At 28.5% G+C, this 13,970-nt stretch overlaps 1 protein-coding gene across 1 annotated transcript in view; it reads right to left on the bottom strand.

Moving 5' to 3' along the window:
* Positions 1 to 13,970, bottom strand: part of LOC148307699 (uncharacterized) — a 97,945-nt gene extending 83,975 nt beyond the window's left edge. Inside the window, exon 1 of the mRNA XM_088262944.1 lies at positions 13,662 to 13,970. The gene's annotated coding sequence lies outside the window, so the exon portion shown is untranslated. The remainder of the gene's footprint in view (positions 1 to 13,661) is intronic.

Below are 13,970 nucleotides of genomic sequence, written 5' to 3'. Positions count from 1 at the left end.
ATATATATATAAATATATATATACTTATATATATATATATATATACATATATATATATATATATATATATATATATATATATATATATATATATATATATATATATATATATATATATATATATATATATATATATATATATATATATATATATATATATATATATATATATATATATATATATATATATATATATATATATATATATATATATATATATATATATATATATATATATATATATATATATATATATATATATATATATATATATATATTACGTGTATAACGAATGCCGCAAACATTAAATTATTTCGAATTCACAGTAAATTCATTATCTTTCCCTAAAATTTAATGTTTTATTTATATTTTTTAACGATGTATACATAAAATCTTTACCGTATATCACATCACATTAAATACCTTCGTGGTTTTTCCACTCCTTCATATATGGAAGGTTCTGATGAAAATAATAATGATATGCATATTTATTTAGATTTTTTTCCAATATAAAAATATTGCAATACAATTTTTGGAGAAAGCCGGTTTTTTAAGTGACAAAAGTGGTTAAATATGGCGTTTTCTTTAGGATAGAAAAGAAAATAAAACATTAATTATCACTTTTTCATAGATTTCAATTACGATAATTCCCTCCTGAAAGTTCCGCTAAAATGGGAAATTCTCTACTGATTCAAATGTCAAAAAATTGATATGAATAATTGATGAATCGCAGCGAATCAGGAGTAATCGAATGAAGTCTTCCGCTTAAATTTGCCCCATCACTGTTATTTATAGCGAGCGAATTGGCGGGGAAAATGGCAACACCCGAGTGAATCCTAAATAATGAAACTTAAAAGCTAAAAAAATATATAAAAATCTACCACAAAAACGTTTCACGCGGCTTTGAGTCAGACGTAATTGTTTAATCCTTTTGAATCTTAATTTATTAGCCTTAAACGCCAAATGCGATTCGTTTGTTTAATGTTTATTTATCAAATTATTTCAATGGTACCTACCTAAACCTTCCTATTAACAAAAATTAGTTCTTTTCTTCTTATCATATTCTCCTTCATGTTTTAAGATACCAATTTAAAAAAAAAAACTTAAATAATTTTTAGTTTTAAAGTGAATGAAATTCAGACACAATATATATTTTTTTAATTTTAAAAATAAATTCACAATTTTTTATTGTTATTATTTTAGGTACCTACATAGATATATTTTTAATATTTTATTAATTATAAGTTTTATGAGGCGTAGCCGGCGTTGAGCCCAAATACTTACATGTTAATACAATATAGGGTTTACAATATACATAGTTAATACAGTATAGAGTTTTTATTTGTTTTGTTTAATTACCAGATTTTATACATTACCATATTATATATAACATCAAAAAGTTACAAAGTAAAATAATCACAAGTATTACGCCTGGACTCTAGTTGAGTCTGTTTCCACCTTGTCCCTACCAACGAGCAGCAACCATCGGCGGACACGGTTCTTTAAAACATGATCACTTTTGGATTTTTTCATCATAATAGTGCGAGAAATATACAGCATATAGTAAGTTTTATTCGGTTTCCTCTGCTTCTATTTCCAACTGAATTTACCTGATAATTATATACCATCGAAATACACCTTTCTTAATTCTATTGATATTCTTTATATTATATTACCTTGCATTAAATTATCTCCTATATTAGATTGTCAACCAATAACATGGATGTTCCATTGAGGTAAGGGTATTATATGATGATGCATGATTACTTCGCTCTTTGTATCCATCAGATGATTGTTTGGCAATCATAGTCGTACTTACTTGCTTAAAAATACAATTAAAAATTTAGTTAAAAATCAAGGAATATTAAATAATATAAATTTTAAAATACCTGAATTAAGTTGACAATAATCTTGCAGCGCGAAGGTCTTGGCTCTGTATGCAGTTGGTTGAGTGGGCAGGTAAAAAGAGATGGGTTGCACATGGTGTTTTATAGAAAAAAAGGGCTTTTATATATTCCGCTACGTCGCTGTTCTCGATATATCAATGTTGCCAACTTGACTGTTTGACAGGTCCGCTGTCCGTTTAAGGACCTACCCAAGTCACCACACCTTGTTCATGATGAAATTAAACAAGTCAGACTGAATTAATACCATAAATTTATAGTTGATTCTCTCTTAATGAATTTGTGAAGTTAAAGTTAAAGTGAACGCTTTTAGCTTGGAGCTACCGTCAAACCTAGACCTTTTTTTTGTCTTTACAGAAACATCCAAGCATTGAAACCTCGTAATGTCTTTTCAGAGAAATTTCACCAAAAGATGAGATGTGAAGTGGAATCTTTCCATTTGCATAAAATATTACGTAGGTAATACATATTATTAAGTCATATCGTAGTCGTACAAGAGAAAGTGACTAGCTAACAAAACGTAAAATGTTCAGGAGGGCCATTTAACCGTTATTACACTCTTGTTATCAATACAGTTAGTCATTTTTAATAAGTCAATAAATTATACTTCCAAGCTTAAAATCGCTTTGGGATTTTTCCCAGGTCAATATTAAGCTAGTGAGATGTCAATTAGTCAATAATCACGTTTTATAAAAAATGCATTTCGTCATTTTCTCCTGTATGAAGACGATATACTCGTTTGTAAAAGGCATTGCACCACTTAGGATGTAAGAAAAGTAAAACAACAATTATCGTTAGAGCTTTCACAAATATTCCTCAGTAGACCCAAATTTAGTTTGGTAAAACTTCATGTATATCTTTTATCGTAAGAATGTTTCTAAGTGCTTATTAGAAGTTGCTACTGAATAAATAATTTCTGAAATATAAATACATTTATAAGATGGAAAATTCTGTTAAATTCATTTTCACTTCGCGCAAAGTTTATTGTGTAAATCATCAGAATTGAGAACAAAGAACAAGTGAGATCAAAGCTATTTGCATGTTTTATAAATAAACAACGTCTATCCATTCTAAAGTTCCCGGTTACCAAATATCGTATGTATTTATATCTTCTGCGTCAGATTAGGTACGAATCGTTACGCACTAAAGAACAAATAAGCAGATTTCTTTTATCTTTTAAAATTGGTGAAATTATTTTTTATAGCCTAACCGATGTAAATTTTAACTTTTATCAATCTCTATTTCACTATAAAAAACTACAATCTTTCCCACAAACACTAATTAACCAATCATTCCAACCTTCTCATAAATTGTTATTGTGAGTCATGGAAAAAAGGGATTCTACAAAGACTTTTTCTTTGAAGATTTTAACTCCATGGAATTCTCAGTATAATTTTCAAATTAACGTAAATAGATCAATGACGTTATGTACAATACTTTTGTTTACTTTTTAGCTTCATAAAATAATCATTAAATCCTCTTAGCATAGTATTGTCACATGTTTATGTTATAATGAACTGTTTACCAACGAAATATAAATTACACAATATATTAAGTGAATCAAATTTCGTTAGTGTAAGATGCTTGCCATTTGTAAAAAAGAAAATATCCATGACTTATAGTTCCAGTATAAAGAAATATGAAAATGTTTTTTTTTCATAATTAATTTATAAATTTATTAATAAATCATTCATATGTAAAAAGTTTTGAAAAAAATCTTTGAAAATACTTCATTACTTCTTTTGTGCATGTTTGTATCGGGTTCCCTGACGTCAACTTGAGAATAATTATCCTTGTCTTGGACAGCTCTGAACAGTGCGGCGCTTCGACGGTTCTGATCCCCATTAAATCTCGTATATTCCGAAGCCAGGATATCTGTCTTCTGCCCACACCTCATCAACGACAAGAAATACTTCATTACAATGCGTCTCAAATACTTTTTTGAAAAATCAACGAGGTTTTTAGCCATCTTGTGTAAAAAAATTGGATTACTAAAATACCATCGTCAAAATGGTAATAGTATTTGATTTTACTAAGACACGAAAAATTTTTTACCTTTTAACCAAGATATTGAAAATATTGTACTAAATGGTAATAGTACATAATTTTACTAAGACAAGATAAATATTTACCTTTTAACTAAGATATTGAAAGTGTTGTACATTGTAAACATTCGGTTCGAGTTTATTTTGTACAATTTACTTAAAACGTGTTTGTTAGCAGTGACGAAGGTCAGTTGTCAGGTCAATTAAGTCATTAACGAAATGAAACAGCTTGAAAAAATACCAACGCAGCGCTTTATGAATAATTTCGATTTAATTACCGAGTTCGAGGTGAAAGCATTTGTGAGATTCCTTTAAATTATTAAACGCTCAATTTGACGACTCAACATAGACGCAAAAGAATCTCATCAATAGATGTCTCTAGTGAAATTCTAGTGATTCAATGACAATGTTTCGAAATTGGATCATATATATATAGAGCTTCTAAGAATTTGAGTAGTGTGGTTGTCGATAATGGGTAAAATTGGTGAATATCACACGTGTGAAAAGTGATAACTTAAACCACTTTATGACGGTCGTAAACCCCGTAAATACTTGTTACAGGCTGGTGTAAGTGGTTATTTTAAACACCCTTGATTGACAACACTACTTAAATTTTTTACTTAAAATTAAATTTTAAATTTTAAACTTTTTTATATCCTTTTTTTTGTAAATTAAAAGCATTGATAACTTTGTGGTATGGTAATGAAACCCTCTCCTTGTCATCCAATGTTCACTTTGTATAATACCACTTTTATTTATTCGTAACTACCGGTTTCGGAAAATCATTCCAGCATCAGGTCAGTAAAATTACAATTTGACGTTTGTATAAAAATAAAATTTTGAAAAATACACGTTCTTTCACATGAAAGTTTTCAGCACCGTTTATGGTTGTATTGAATGAGCTTTTTTTTAAACAGACACTTATGAAATGTATGTAAGATTATTCCCGATTTATTATTCATACTATAAGACTAAGGATACACTCAAAATATTGCATTAAATACTGTTTGAATTGAAATCATAAATTCAAAAAAAAAATCTGCATACAATACATGTAATGGTTGGATCATATACTTTCAATCTTTGGATTTTTTAGTAATTTTTTTGTTGGATTTTATGATGTAAAAATATTTATGAAACGATTATGTATACTGCAAATGAAACCTTTAATAATATTTTTTTGTAGTTTAAATTAAAATAAAGATCCATTGAAATTCTATTTAATTCAGGATGTTTTCGTACTTATAATATTAAATCGGTAGTGTAATGCCAAAGGGGTTATTCTGTAAAATTTTTCATTTTCTATGTTTGTTCCACAAAATGTCTAAAATAGTGTATTCCATAATCTGGGAAAAAAATAAAGCTGTAGTTGCAATACTTATTTAGTTTTATTAAGATATGTACATATTAAAATACATAAAACAAATGAGTTATTTAATTTCACAAGTTTGTTTTTGCTCTCCTGTAAAATTTGGTCTGAGACAGATTTACCCCTTTGCCTTTACACTACCGAAATAAAGATATAAATTGAAATAATTTTTTTATGTGACTGATATAAATTTGTCGGTTACATATTAAATTATTAAACTGTTTCTCGTAACAAATCTTCAGGACTTAGTTTGAACCAGATAAGCCATGCAATTTGTATTATAATATAATATTTAACCTGAGTTCTTAACTACTCTGAGTACGAAGGGTAAAGTTATAAAGGTTCTTATCGGAAAAGCATAAGTTCTATAAGAGTATATTGTAAAAGTTTAATTGAAGAGTCGGAACAGTTTGACGTGTTACATAATTTTTGTTCACAATTTTTAGTCTTTTAATATTTCTTAATAGTTTTTGAGATTTAGTACTCCAGTAACTCGTGATGATAAATATTATTTAATTTGACCAACTAACTGTCTGAGCCATAACTGGGCATGGTTAGTTAGTTAGTACGCCGTAGAGATAATAGAACGCCACACCACTCGCATCTTCCACATGCATGCATCTCCTCACACATACCCGCCGATTATTTCGACTCGTGAGCTGACCTCTATCAACTATTTGACATACCTGATCATTGCAAGTTTTCCTTAGTCTTCCTCTGTTACTTTTTCTAATTACATTTGTATTATTAATTTGTTTTACCGTTCTTTCCTCACTTATTCATTTCACGTGTCCAATCCATTTCAACACACCTTTTTTTTAATTTTATGGATCATGCTTGTCTCAGTTTTGCTTTCTTTTCTTATTTCACCGTTAGAGCATCTATCATAAATCGTTTTGGCGCACATTCGTCTTAGGGATCGCATTTCGACTGTTTTTAGTCTACCTCATCTTTTTTTAACACTACATAGTTCACTTTCATGCATAGGGGTTAGAACTAGGACTCCATTGTGTACTGCCAGGTTGTTATTAATTGTTTCGGCATTCACTTTGTGGTAAGACATAATCAAAATTGAATCAAATCATAAATAAAACACTTGTTTTTTATAATAATTTTTTTAGTTTATATTCAAATCCATAGATAGAAGTATTTGTAGCTTCCAAAACTAGTCGTTTAAAAATATAAAACTCAAGATGTAAAAAACAAGTATTTAGTTAATAATTTACTGCCAGCATAACTCAATTTTAAATTAAAATTACCCTACGTAAATACCACATTTTCTTAAAATCTATTGGGAGTGTTTCTATTTACTTTACATATATCCGCCCCCGTAGTGTAATGATCAGCACGCTCGGCTACCGTTCTGGAGGTCCCGGGTTCGATTCCCAAGGGGGGTAAAATAAATATAAGTGATTTTTTCACTGTAATATTTATTCAATATTACCCTGGACTGGTACCTGAAGCGGAAGGCTGATCACCTTTCCTTCATGTGTAAACGATCAAGATAACACTGCGTTTATATGACGCAGTGCCCTATGCACCATTGGGTGCGAATAAGGTTTTTTTTACATATATACCTAAAAACAAATTTTAATATTTAATTATTATATATTTTGTTTATTAAAAGGATTGTTTACTTTGTGGCATGGTAAAATAACACACTACTTATCAATCATCAGGATACAAAAAGTGAATATGTAATATACAAAATGAAAGATAAAAGATACGGAGTGTGTTATGTTTTTATAATGTTTTAATTATCATATTACGATTAACTTTTAAAAATGGCGTAGTAAAAATTCAATATGAAGTACGTGTTCAAGGATATTTCCATTAGTAATTGGATCGGTCTTGCTATCGGATGAAACAGTAGTTTTTAATGGATGTTTTCTCATTAACAAGCATTGGTGATTGAATTACAAAATCAATTAAAAATCACTTCAGTTAACGCACGTCAGAAATATTGAAACTGAGCCTTTTTAATTTAAGTTTTTCTTGTTACCTATATTAAGACTTTTGGGTAAAGATCATTTTCTGTAATTGAATCTGCATTCTGCAAAAAATGTCAATCAGTTTACATATGGTGTACAGTAATTCAAGAGCGAATTTGAATTGTCCATGGTGTATTTAATTTTGTTCTGATTAACTTTAATGATACGATATATTTCTAATGGTTCTTAATAATTTGCCAGGAAAAGATAGATATGTCGAAAATTCTCAGACCATAGTTTATTAACATGATAATAAAAAAGGGTTGTAAATACAAAATATAGTATTTAATTTTGATATTATTAAAAATTAATGTTATTTTATTTTTACAATGCATTTTTTATTGCTGACATAACCACATTTTCCTAATATACAAAAATGTTTTTTCATTTATTGATTTGGCAGTGATTTTATGGTAGTATTGAATCCAATTTTTTATTTAATTTTATTTCAATCCCCGGACCAAGACCCCGGAACTCACATCATGTCAAGCTTTTTACTAAAAAAATAAAGATTCAAATATCATTTAAATATTTATTACAATACAATATTGTATAATTTTCACGATAAAGATTGTAATTACTTTTGTGCAAACATTGTTTCATCTAAATGATTCTTAAAATTAAGCAAAAGTTAAATTTATCTATTTTTATTTATTTATTGACTTGGCGTTTAATTTGTAGAACTCCATTTTAATTTATGTATTAATTTTAAATCAAACACAGATTTTTTGAGTCTACTAAGTTGTATTTTATTAACAAAAAATACATAAAAAATTATACTGTGACAATTGTTTCGCCTTGTTAGGGCATTATCAAACGAATGTTTGATAATGCCTTAGACATTCAATTTTTTATGTGTTTTTTGTTAATAAAATACAACTTAGTAGACTCAAAAAATCTGTGTTTGATTTAAAATTAATACATAAGTTAAATTTATCCGTCAAAAAAGGCGCCGGAACGCTATTCCATCGCATTACATGGAAAAAAGCCCTGCGTATGTCTATCTATTGTATTTTTAATTTAAGTATTACTTAATAAATAACACTTTTTCTGTTAATAGTGATATTTTGCAAGTGAAACTTGAAACAACAAAATATTTTTTTGCTACTGTTGACTTGAAATATGTGGGTTTTATGTATCTACAATACATTGGATTAAATTAAATTTGACTCAAATTAATTCCTTTAATCTAACTAATGTATTGTCTGAAAGTGGTTAGTCATTAGAAGTGAAAATATGAATGATTGCAATGAAAACACTCCTTAAAGCATCTTTAAATGGTTTCGCAGGAAAAAAAGTATTTGTTCACTGTTTTATTTTTCACAGAAAAATAAAACGAAGTAATATGAATAAAAGATAAGTAATATTTGAATAAAGTACATGATTTATAGAGCCGTTTTGAAATTTTCTGTTTTTCCAGAGTACGTAGGTTCAAATATTAAATTAAAATTTAAAAACGTGATTAAAAACAAGGGACATTTTACTTTTGATTGAATTTTGAGCATGTAAAAAGAGTATTTTTCATTTGGAAAAGGATTAAAAAAACTCTTTTCATTTATTTGTCTGAGCTTTTTTGTGATTGTTAATTTTAAAAAAGAATTTCTTTGTTCTCTGTTAAATATCAATAATTTTATACTAGAGTGATACGAACAGATATATTTTTATACTGTTTTACAATTATTTCCAGATTCAATTGAATGAAAATATTGTGTTATTAGATATAAATTACCTTCAGATGCCTTCTTTTAAAACACATACAATTTACAAACATATGTACATATGAATATACTCGTACACTTCTTTTTTTTCTTTTCAATAACTCATAATGCCAATATTTTTACAACATTTTGAGTGTGTCCAAATACTTGTTCACAAAATCTGGATTATCTCCAATTACAGGAGTTATTTTCATATTATTTTTTGACATCTCATCAAAGATGAAGAAGAATATGGAAGTCTGGGAATTTACGGGGCTTACGACCGTCATAGGCTGGTTTGAGTGATCACTTTACACACGTGTAACATTCACCAATTCTACCCATTATTGACAACCACACTACTCAAATTCTTGGAAGCTCTATATATATGAACCAATTTAGAAACCTTGTTCATGAATCACTAAAACTTCACTAGCCTATGACGGTCGTAAGCCCAGTAAATGCCCAGACTTCCATATTCTTCTTCATCTTTGATGAGATGTCAAAAAATAATACCAATATTTTTATGTGATATTTGTGGGTGATAATATTTTCTCGTATTAAAAGTTTTTCTTGAATTTTATCATTGTTTTAAATGTGAATAATATGAACTATATTTATTTGAATGAGTGTGTAATAAGAAAAATATGCTGTTAAAAAAATCCTTAAGATATCGAATGATAACTCGTTGCATCATACAGCACACACATACGTAGTTTCCACCTTAGGTTTCACAATTAGACGTGCTTCTCTCGTCTGGCGAGTGAAGATTGATCACCAATTACACTAATGTTACTAGTGATCAATATAACGTGATAACACCCGTTACCATCGTTCATCAGCAAAAACTATTTTCGAAGAGGTATGTAGAGGTGTTAGTTTGAATTTGTGTCTCGTTATGTCGTTATGATAGAACCTTTAGGTACATTCGTATGTTTAAAGTGCGTTCTGTAAAATTTATAAAGGAAATATGAAATTTTGTGACACATTATGACTTTGTGTTCATCTACGTAGCTTTCAGTTAATGCAATTCTATTTCTTCTTCTTCTTTGTCTTGGTGTAGGCCTTGTGGTCTGTTTTTAAGTGGGAATTATGTCCTGCAATGTCGATTCCCAGCTGTCAATACACCTCTTTGGTGGTCCGACCGGAAGTCATCTACCTTGAAGGTGGCCGTGCAATGCAATATGAGAGAGTATAGATGGTTTCATTCTCCTCAAATGGGTATACCATTGTCTTCTTCATTGCGCTCCCCACCTAACGACATTTCGATCTCGCGTATTTCTCTTATCCTGGTTTCCCTATTCTATATCGTAGACTCTCGCCAGTTATGATCTTAGAGTCTTATATTTATTATTTATGTTATAGGTCAAAACTGTACATTCGATACCATATCGCTCACTCCTTTCAAAAACATCATAAATATTTTTTTTTCAGGAGATCGTTTTCTAAGTTCAAAACCTTACTGCCTTGTAGCGGGTAAATATTAAGTTAAAAATATGCCACTTTTTCTGAGATATAGTACATTTTCTGGGCATTCCGAAAACATTCACAACTGAAAATTGACGATTTTTGATATATAACGTTGTTGAAATTAGTAAGCGATATGTCAATGGGTTCGCACACAGGTTTTATAAATTTCATTTTTGCTAGTGATCTACATGTCAAGATTTTCCATAAAGAAAAATGACTAAATATAAAATTAAATTAGTAAAATGGAATATTTAAAGATAATACAGTAATAAATGATGGTTTGAAGATGAATAAGATATCTAATAAAGATTCAGTACTTAACTCTTTTTTTGGGTTGTAGATCAAGGTCATCGAGTCAAATGTACTTGTGGTAGTGAAAAGTAGAACAGTAATAATTATAACCGACTATGGGGCCGGCTGCTGGATTGAAAAAGTCGAGTATTTTGTTTGTTGGTCTCTGTATTTGAACTTATAGACACTAAAGATATTATATTAGATACTGTAATAGGTAATAATCTTGTTTTGATGAATACTGAGAAACTTCCAAATCAGCAGCAAAGATAACTCATGTAAGATAATACAATTACAGTTTAACTCGGTTATATGATCGCAATAACAACCAGATCACCAGAGCGAGTAAAAGACTTATGTGAAAAAAATTATACTACTATTGTACAAATTTTCATTGATATTAAAGTCTACGGAATAATAAAAATTAAAAAAAAACATCAACAAAAAGGCCGCTTGTCTTTCATTACATAAGATTACGGCTCAGCTTACGACCAGACATGGATTGACTTTATATTTTTATTATAAGTATTTATTTTTACTTTGACGTTAGATGTTTAAAATGTGAAAGTAAATTTAAAATTACAAAAAGAGTTTTCTCCCTCTGATAACTATTAATAAGATTATATTTATAAAAAAAACATATTATCACTACATAAAAATAGTACAAGGAGTTACAAGGAAGTTTTACAGGACCCCTTTTCCGAGTTCAACTATACCTTATTTTAGTTGAAAGCAAAGCCGAACCTGCTTCGTTTATAGATTACCTTTACCACTTAACCACATTCAGAAACTTACCGCAACTCCATGGTTCATAATATATACATATTATATCAAATATATGGATCTTTCCGAATAGGCTACATAATAAAGGCTTTAAGGGTTACTTCAGATCGTAAACTCGGCACGAACGGTCCTTCAAATAATGACGTCAAGTTGTATAAGTACTCTCCAATTAATACGTTTTAAATAAAGCGATTAAAATACCTAAATTTTGAATAAAAACGTTAACGTTTTGAATAATAGTTGTCTTGGGTAAGAATTGAAAAAGAATTACCTTTTATAAAGGTCAATTGTAGATGAAGGCAGAGTATTACAGGGCTTATGACTTGTCAAAGGTTGGTTAAGTGATCATTTTAAACACGTGAAATATTCACCATTCTACCCATTATTGACAACCAGGGACCCACATTTTTGAACTACTAGATATCTTGATTAATCTTATAACACAGTACATATGAGTTCACAACAGCCATCTACATATGTTGGATTGACTGAACCAGCGTATGGCAGGTTATAAGCCCTGTGAATAGCCAGAAATCTATATTTTTCTTCATTCATTGAGATGTCAAAATGTAAAAATAACTTATAAAGAGGAAATCCACATTTTTTAACAAGCATTTGGACATACTCAAAATGTTGTTATTATAAACCGTTGTACAATTTTTTATTTATTATTTTTTATAACCTAAAAACTCACATTGATAGAGATTGAATGCTTTTTAAAACATCGATAAAGAAAACATTAAAAATAATATTTTTTGATGTGAGTTAATTTCATTCAAGTTGAAAATATTTGTCAAATGTAACTCCGTTAATATAACCTTGATCTTATTAGTACTCAATTGTATTGTCGATAGGTTTACAAACTCACTAACAAAATCATTGCAATACGGGATTGAAAAATAATATCTTTAGAAAAAGGTTTATTTCTCAATATTTTCTATTATTTATTATTCAAATAAACAATTGAGAAATAAGGTTTAAAAATCAAAGCGAATTTTTTTCACTTTAAGAATCAAAATAAAATACAGTAAGTACGTTTAATAAAAGGACCCCAATTGTTTTCCAAGGGCCCAATAAACCTAACATCAGCTCTAAAAAAATAACAAAAATCTTATTTGCCTTCTTAGTTTAACGATTTATCGTAAATAACCTTCATAATGGTGAATAATATGTTTTTGGATTTTTTTATACATAACGATAACATGAAACGAAAATATGTTTAAAATATTTCTATTGTGCTTATATTTTTTTATAAAATATCTTACAAAGCGTTATTTTTAAAAGAGGTCACTAAGTGATAACGTTAATGAAGAATTTAGAAAGTTGAAAAAATATAACAGAAAAAAATAATTAAATGTATTTTCACAAAATTTTAAGTGTAGCTTGATTTCAATTCACTAATGCTGGATAAGAACAACCTATATTATTTCAAATTTATATCTACAATGAAGATTACTCTAGATTTAATCTGTGAAGAATATTATTTATATTTATTGAGTGATTTTTATCATTTTTATGTAATTTCTGCTATTATAAAAAACCAACAACAAAAGACATTGTCAAAGATGTGGCAAACGAAAAAGGTTTTCAATTAAATAATAAATACAACTTTGGAAATTTGAGAAGTAATTAATCATGGGTAAAATATTGAATATTACACAGTTAATAATGTGTTCATGTAAACCAGCCAATGACAGATCAATAGACCGGTGAACAACCAAACTTATTCTATTATTTTATTATTATTTACCAAACTTATTTTAATAATAAAACTCAAATAAAAAAAGTCCATAATAATATTTCAGTTAGTTGATTTAACAAAAGAAGTAACGAAACATATTACCAGAATTATGTTTAATTATTTTGTTTAGTTACAAATTATCAGAAAAACTCACCTTGTAAATAACGATGAATGATCGCATCACTTTCAGAAAAATAACAGTTTCATTATTAAAAAAAAATAATACTTTCATCTATTTGAAATAATAATACTAAAATAAAACTAGTCTATTATAATATTTCAGTAAATTGATTTACCGAAAGAAGTAACAAAAATATTACCAAATTTGTGTTTAATATTTATTTAGCTACAAATTGTCAAAATAACTTACCTTGCAAAATACGATGAATGATCACGTCACTTTCAGAAAAATAACAGCTTCATTATAAAAAAACAACGTTTTTAAAAAATCATCACAGATGTTTTCAGTTGAATAAGTAAAATTCAGACCACAAAAGCCACAAAAATGCTTAAGTTCCTCCTAATGAGACGTATTTTTCTAAGCTACGTTATTTGACAAAACAAACGCAAACTTCCAACCGTGTTATTATTTGAAAGCTTAAAAGCTCCGAAGTATTCGGTATCGCGAGGCTCCCGAAGCTGGAACGAGTGTTTCAGGATTCAGCACCTGAAAGCGACT

Source organism: Brachycentrus maculatus, unplaced genomic scaffold (assembly GCF_059751285.1).
Source record: "Brachycentrus maculatus isolate JH-2025_06_01 unplaced genomic scaffold, ASM5975128v1 h1tg000194l, whole genome shotgun sequence".
Classification (NCBI taxonomy): domain Eukaryota; kingdom Metazoa; phylum Arthropoda; class Insecta; order Trichoptera; family Brachycentridae; genus Brachycentrus; species Brachycentrus maculatus.
The sequence above is the reverse complement of the archived record's forward strand: the minus strand, read 5'-3'. Positions and strand labels throughout refer to the sequence as shown.